The sequence below is a fragment of the Montipora foliosa genome, chromosome 9 (assembly GCF_036669935.1).
Source record: "Montipora foliosa isolate CH-2021 chromosome 9, ASM3666993v2, whole genome shotgun sequence".
NCBI lineage: Eukaryota > Metazoa > Cnidaria > Anthozoa > Scleractinia > Acroporidae > Montipora > Montipora foliosa.
In genome coordinates this window covers 527,443-535,000 of record NC_090877.1, presented here as the reverse complement: position 1 = coordinate 535,000, position 7,558 = coordinate 527,443, and positions in this window count along the sequence as shown.

Here is a 7,558-nt window from a genome sequence, read left to right as displayed (position 1 = left end):
GGGACCGTGGATAAAGCTGGACGTATTTTGCCAGATAGTAGTCAAAGGGTTTGAGAAAAAAAAAAAATTGCAAAAACTCTGCCTGGGGTCCCCCGTGCTACTTTCGATCCAAAGAGGGAGAGATTAATCGGTCCCTGAGCCATCTGTGATTAACCCCTTGACTACGGTAGCTCCTTCTGTTAGTGTAATAAAAACTAAGGATAGTCTATAGTTCTGAATTTTATTCCTTGTTCTTGTTCATGTGGTAAGCAGAGTTAGTACAGAACGCATGCGCATCGTAAAATACGTATTAACCCTTTGCTACTAGAGATTTGGCCGAAAAACTCGTTTTAAAGCTAGTTGAGGGGTTTTTTGGTCAATGTCGTGCTGTTTAAGAGCTAAACCTCCGTACAAACCCGTTTTTTCCAGGTTGTACACTCCGCGGCTTTTTCACTCAGGTGCTTGCAAAGTTCGGCATGCGCAGAAAGCAAAATTTCGACATGATTTTTGGCTTTAAAAGTAGCGCAACACTTTCGACTTTAACTTTTCGCTTTCTCTCCTTCCTTCCCTCTCTTTTCGCTTTCCTTGCCTCATTTTTTTTTTCAACTTGCTGGGCATTTGGTAGGCTTTATTTTGGTAGGAAGAGTTTCTGAGAAACATTTCATCATCTTATAATTAGGTGATCAGAAAGGTAGGTGAGTAATGGAGCAAGCTTTTCATGGAGGTTTCAGGTCAGTGTTACATTGGTTTTTTTGGCCGTTTCTCCAGTTTCCTTGACTGAATTGTGCTCATTCTGGTATAGTTTGAGAGATCTCTTCTCCCTGCACAAGTTAGTGGACAAAGCTGTTCCTGACCGTTAAAAGTGATCATGTCACAAGATGGGACCGTGGATAAAGCTGGACGTATTTTGCCAGATAGTAGTCAAAGGGTTTGAGAAAAAAAAAAAATTGCAAAAACTCTGCCTGGGGTCCCCCGTGCTACTTTCGATCCAAAGAGGGAGAGATTAATCGGTCCCTGAGCCATCTGTGATTAACCCCTTGACTACGGTAGCTCCTTCTGTTAGTGTAATAAAAACTAAGGATAGTCTATAGTTCTGAATTTTATTCCTTGTTCTTGTTCATGTGGTAAGCAGAGTTAGTACAGAACGCATGCGCATCGTAAAATACGTATTAACCCTTTGCTACTAGAGATTTGGCCGAAAAACTCGTTTTAAAGCTAGTTGAGGGGTTTTTTGGTCAATGTCCTGCTGTTTAAGAGCTAAACCTCCGTACAAACCCGTTTTTTCCAGGTTGTACACTCCGCGGCTTTTTCACTCAGGTGCTTGCAAAGTTCGGCATGCGCAGAAAGCAAAATTTCGACATGATTTTTGGCTTTAAAAGTAGCGCAACACTTTCGACTTTAACTTTTCGCTTTCTCTCCTTCCTTCCCTCTCTTTTCGCTTTCCTTGCCTCATTTTTTTTTTCAACTTGCTGGGCATTTGGTAGGCTTTATTTTGGTAGGAAGAGTTTCTGAGAAACATTTCATCATCTTATAATTAGGTGATCAGAAAGGTAGGTGAGTAATGGAGCAAGCTTTTCATGGAGGTTTCAGGTCAGTGTTACATTGGTTTTTTTGGCCGTTTCTCCAGTTTCCTTGACTGAATTGTGCTCATTCTGGTATAGTTTGAGAGATCTCTTCTCCCTGCACAAGTTAGTGGACAAAGCTGTTCCTGACCGTTAAAAGTGATCATGTCACAAGATGGGACCGTGGATAAAGCTGGACGTATTTTGCCAGATAGTAGTCAAAGGGTTTGAGAAAAAAAAAAAATTGCAAAAACTCTGCCTGGGGTCCCCCGTGCTACTTTCGATCCAAAGAGGGAGAGATTAATCGGTCCCTGAGCCATCTGTGATTAACCCCTTGACTACGGTAGCTCCTTCTGTTAGTGTAATAAAAACTAAGGATAGTCTATAGTTCTGAATTTTATTCCTTGTTCTTGTTCATGTGGTAAGCAGAGTTAGTACAGAACGCATGCGCATCGTAAAATACGTATTAACCCTTTGCTACTAGAGATTTGGCCGAAAAACTCGTTTTAAAGCTAGTTGAGGGGTTTTTTGGTCAATGTCGTGCTGTTTAAGAGCTAAACCTCCGTACAAACCCGTTTTTTCCAGGTTGTACACTCCGCGGCTTTTTCACTCAGGTGCTTGCAAAGTTCGGCATGCGCAGAAAGCAAAATTTCGACATGATTTTTGGCTTTAAAAGTAGCGCAACACTTTCGACTTTAACTTTTCGCTTTCTCTCCTTCCTTCCCTCTCTTTTCGCTTTCCTTGCCTCATTTTTTTTTTCAACTTGCTGGGCATTTGGTAGGCTTTATTTTGGTAGGAAGAGTTTCTGAGAAACATTTCATCATCTTATAATTAGGTGATCAGAAAGGTAGGTGAGTAATGGAGCAAGCTTTTCATGGAGGTTTCAGGTCAGTGTTACATTGGTTTTTTTGGCCGTTTCTCCAGTTTCCTTGACTGAATTGTGCTCATTCTGGTATAGTTTGAGAGATCTCTTCTCCCTGCACAAGTTAGTGGACAAAGCTGTTCCTGACCGTTAAAAGTGATCATGTCACAAGATGGGACCGTGGATAAAGCTGGACGTATTTTGCCAGATAGTAGTCAAAGGGTTTGAGAAAAAAAAAAAATTGCAAAAACTCTGCCTGGGGTCCCCCGTGCTACTTTCGATCCAAAGAGGGAGAGATTAATCGGTCCCTGAGCCATCTGTGATTAACCCCTTGACTACGGTAGCTCCTTCTGTTAGTGTAATAAAAACTAAGGATAGTCTATAGTTCTGAATTTTATTCCTTGTTCTTGTTCATGTGGTAAGCAGAGTTAGTACAGAACGCATGCGCATCGTAAAATACGTATTAACCCTTTGCTACTAGAGATTTGGCCGAAAAACTCGTTTTAAAGCTAGTTGAGGGTTTTTTGGTCAATGTCCTGCTGTTTAAGAGCTAAACCTCCGTACAAACCCGTTTTTTCCAGGTTGTACACTCCGCGGCTTTTTCACTCAGGTGCTTGCAAAGTTCGGCATGCGCAGAAAGCAAAATTTCGACATGATTTTTGGCTTTAAAAGTAGCGCAACACTTTCGACTTTAACTTTTCGCTTTCTCTCCTTCCTTCCCTCTCTTTTCGCTTTCCTTGCCTCATTTTTTTTTTCAACTTGCTGGGCATTTGGTAGGCTTTATTTTGGTAGGAAGAGTTTCTGAGAAACATTTCATCATCTTATAATTAGGTGATCAGAAAGGTAGGTGAGTAATGGAGCAAGCTTTTCATGGAGGTTTCAGGTCAGTGTTACATTGGTTTTTTTGGCCGTTTCTCCAGTTTCCTTGACTGAATTGTGCTCATTCTGGTATAGTTTGAGAGATCTCTTCTCCCTGCACAAGTTAGTGGACAAAGCTGTTCCTGACCGTTAAAAGTGATCATGTCACAAGATGGGACCGTGGATAAAGCTGGACGTATTTTGCCAGATAGTAGTCAAAGGGTTTGAGAAAAAAAAAAAATTGCAAAAACTCTGCCTGGGGTCCCCCGTGCTACTTTCGATCCAAAGAGGGAGAGATTAATCGGTCCCTGAGCCATCTGTGATTAACCCCTTGACTACGGTAGCTCCTTCTGTTAGTGTAATAAAAACTAAGGATAGTCTATAGTTCTGAATTTTATTCCTTGTTCTTGTTCATGTGGTAAGCAGAGTTAGTACAGAACGCATGCGCATCGTAAAATACGTATTAACCCTTTGCTACTAGAGATTTGGCCGAAAAACTCGTTTTAAAGCTAGTTGAGGGGTTTTTTGGTCAATGTCGTGCTGTTTAAGAGCTAAACCTCCGTACAAACCCGTTTTTTCCAGGTTGTACACTCCGCGGCTTTTTCACTCAGGTGCTTGCAAAGTTCGGCATGCGCAGAAAGCAAAATTTCGACATGATTTTTGGCTTTAAAAGTAGCGCAACACTTTCGACTTTAACTTTTCGCTTTCTCTCCTTCCTTCCCTCTCTTTTCGCTTTCCTTGCCTCATTTTTTTTTTCAACTTGCTGGGCATTTGGTAGGCTTTATTTTGGTAGGAAGAGTTTCTGAGAAACATTTCATCATCTTATAATTAGGTGATCAGAAAGGTAGGTGAGTAATGGAGCAAGCTTTTCATGGAGGTTTCAGGTCAGTGTTACATTGGTTTTTTTGGCCGTTTCTCCAGTTTCCTTGACTGAATTGTGCTCATTCTGGTATAGTTTGAGAGATCTCTTCTCCCTGCACAAGTTAGTGGACAAAGCTGTTCCTGACCGTTAAAAGTGATCATGTCACAAGATGGGACCGTGGATAAAGCTGGACGTATTTTGCCAGATAGTAGTCAAAGGGTTTGAGAAAAAAAAAAATTGCAAAAACTCTGCCTGGGGTCCCCCGTGCTACTTTCGATCCAAAGAGGGAGAGATTAATCGGTCCCTGAGCCATCTGTGATTAACCCCTTGACTACGGTAGCTCCTTCTGTTAGTGTAATAAAAACTAAGGATAGTCTATAGTTCTGAATTTTATTCCTTGTTCTTGTTCATGTGGTAAGCAGAGTTAGTACAGAACGCATGCGCATCGTAAAATACGTATTAACCCTTTGCTACTAGAGATTTGGCCGAAAAACTCGTTTTAAAGCTAGTTGAGGGGTTTTTTGGTCAATGTCGTGCTGTTTAAGAGCTAAACCTCCGTACAAACCCGTTTTTTCCAGGTTGTACACTCCGCGGCTTTTTCACTCAGGTGCTTGCAAAGTTCGGCATGCGCAGAAAGCAAAATTTCGACATGATTTTTGGCTTTAAAAGTAGCGCAACACTTTCGACTTTAACTTTTCGCTTTCTCTCCTTCCTTCCCTCTCTTTTCGCTTTCCTTGCCTCATTTTTTTTTTCAACTTGCTGGGCATTTGGTAGGCTTTATTTTGGTAGGAAGAGTTTCTGAGAAACATTTCATCATCTTATAATTAGGTGATCAGAAAGGTAGGTGAGTAATGGAGCAAGCTTTTCATGGAGGTTTCAGGTCAGTGTTACATTGGTTTTTTTGGCCGTTTCTCCAGTTTCCTTGACTGAATTGTGCTCATTCTGGTATAGTTTGAGAGATCTCTTCTCCCTGCACAAGTTAGTGGACAAAGCTGTTCCTGACCGTTAAAAGTGATCATGTCACAAGATGGGACCGTGGATAAAGCTGGACGTATTTTGCCAGATAGTAGTCAAAGGGTTTGAGAAAAAAAAAAAATTGCAAAAACTCTGCCTGGGGTCCCCCGTGCTACTTTCGATCCAAAGAGGGAGAGATTAATCGGTCCCTGAGCCATCTGTGATTAACCCCTTGACTACGGTAGCTCCTTCTGTTAGTGTAATAAAAACTAAGGATAGTCTATAGTTCTGAATTTTATTCCTTGTTCTTGTTCATGTGGTAAGCAGAGTTAGTACAGAACGCATGCGCATCGTAAAATACGTATTAACCCTTTGCTACTAGAGATTTGGCCGAAAAACTCGTTTTAAAGCTAGTTGAGGGGTTTTTTGGTCAATGTCGTGCTGTTTAAGAGCTAAACCTCCGTACAAACCCGTTTTTTCCAGGTTGTACACTCCGCGGCTTTTTCACTCAGGTGCTTGCAAAGTTCGGCATGCGCAGAAAGCAAAATTTCGACATGATTTTTGGCTTTAAAAGTAGCGCAACACTTTCGACTTTAACTTTTCGCTTTCTCTCCTTCCTTCCCTCTCTTTTCGCTTTCCTTGCCTCATTTTTTTTTCAACTTGCTGGGCATTTGGTAGGCTTTATTTTGGTAGGAAGAGTTTCTGAGAAACATTTCATCATCTTATAATTAGGTGATCAGAAAGGTAGGTGAGTAATGGAGCAAGCTTTTCATGGAGGTTTCAGGTCAGTGTTACATTGGTTTTTTTGGCCGTTTCTCCAGTTTCCTTGACTGAATTGTGCTCATTCTGGTATAGTTTGAGAGATCTCTTCTCCCTGCACAAGTTAGTGGACAAAGCTGTTCCTGACCGTTAAAAGTGATCATGTCACAAGATGGGACCGTGGATAAAGCTGGACGTATTTTGCCAGATAGTAGTCAAAGGGTTTGAGAAAAAAAAAAAATTGCAAAAACTCTGCCTGGGGTCCCCCGTGCTACTTTCGATCCAAAGAGGGAGAGATTAATCGGTCCCTGAGCCATCTGTGATTAACCCCTTGACTACGGTAGCTCCTTCTGTTAGTGTAATAAAAACTAAGGATAGTCTATAGTTCTGAATTTTATTCCTTGTTCTTGTTCATGTGGTAAGCAGAGTTAGTACAGAACGCATGCGCATCGTAAAATACGTATTAACCCTTTGCTACTAGAGATTTGGCCGAAAAACTCGTTTTAAAGCTAGTTGAGGGGTTTTTTGGTCAATGTCGTGCTGTTTAAGAGCTAAACCTCCGTACAAACCCGTTTTTTCCAGGTTGTACACTCCGCGGCTTTTTCACTCAGGTGCTTGCAAAGTTCGGCATGCGCAGAAAGCAAAATTTCGACATGATTTTTGGCTTTAAAAGTAGCGCAACACTTTCGACTTTAACTTTTCGCTTTCTCTCCTTCCTTCCCTCTCTTTTCGCTTTCCTTGCCTCATTTTTTTTTTCAACTTGCTGGGCATTTGGTAGGCTTTATTTTGGTAGGAAGAGTTTCTGAGAAACATTTCATCATCTTATAATTAGGTGATCAGAAAGGTAGGTGAGTAATGGAGCAAGCTTTTCATGGAGGTTTCAGGTCAGTGTTACATTGGTTTTTTTGGCCGTTTCTCCAGTTTCCTTGACTGAATTGTGCTCATTCTGGTATAGTTTGAGAGATCTCTTCTCCCTGCACAAGTTAGTGGACAAAGCTGTTCCTGACCGTTAAAAGTGATCATGTCACAAGATGGGACCGTGGATAAAGCTGGACGTATTTTGCCAGATAGTAGTCAAAGGGTTTGAGAAAAAAAAAAATTGCAAAAACTCTGCCTGGGGTCCCCCGTGCTACTTTCGATCCAAAGAGGGAGAGATTAATCGGTCCCTGAGCCATCTGTGATTAACCCCTTGACTACGGTAGCTCCTTCTGTTAGTGTAATAAAAACTAAGGATAGTCTATAGTTCTGAATTTTATTCCTTGTTCTTGTTCATGTGGTAAGCAGAGTTAGTACAGAACGCATGCGCATCGTAAAATACGTATTAACCCTTTGCTACTAGAGATTTGGCCGAAAAACTCGTTTTAAAGCTAGTTGAGGGGTTTTTTGGTCAATGTCGTGCTGTTTAAGAGCTAAACCTCCGTACAAACCCGTTTTTTCCAGGTTGTACACTCCGCGGCTTTTTCACTCAGGTGCTTGCAAAGTTCGGCATGCGCAGAAAGCAAAATTTCGACATGATTTTTGGCTTTAAAAGTAGCGCAACACTTTCGACTTTAACTTTTCGCTTTCTCTCCTTCCTTCCCTCTCTTTTCGCTTTCCTTGCCTCATTTTTTTTTTCAACTTGCTGGGCATTTGGTAGGCTTTATTTTGGTAGGAAGAGTTTCTGAGAAACATTTCATCATCTTATAATTAGGTGATCAGAAAGGTAGGTGAGTAATGGAGCAA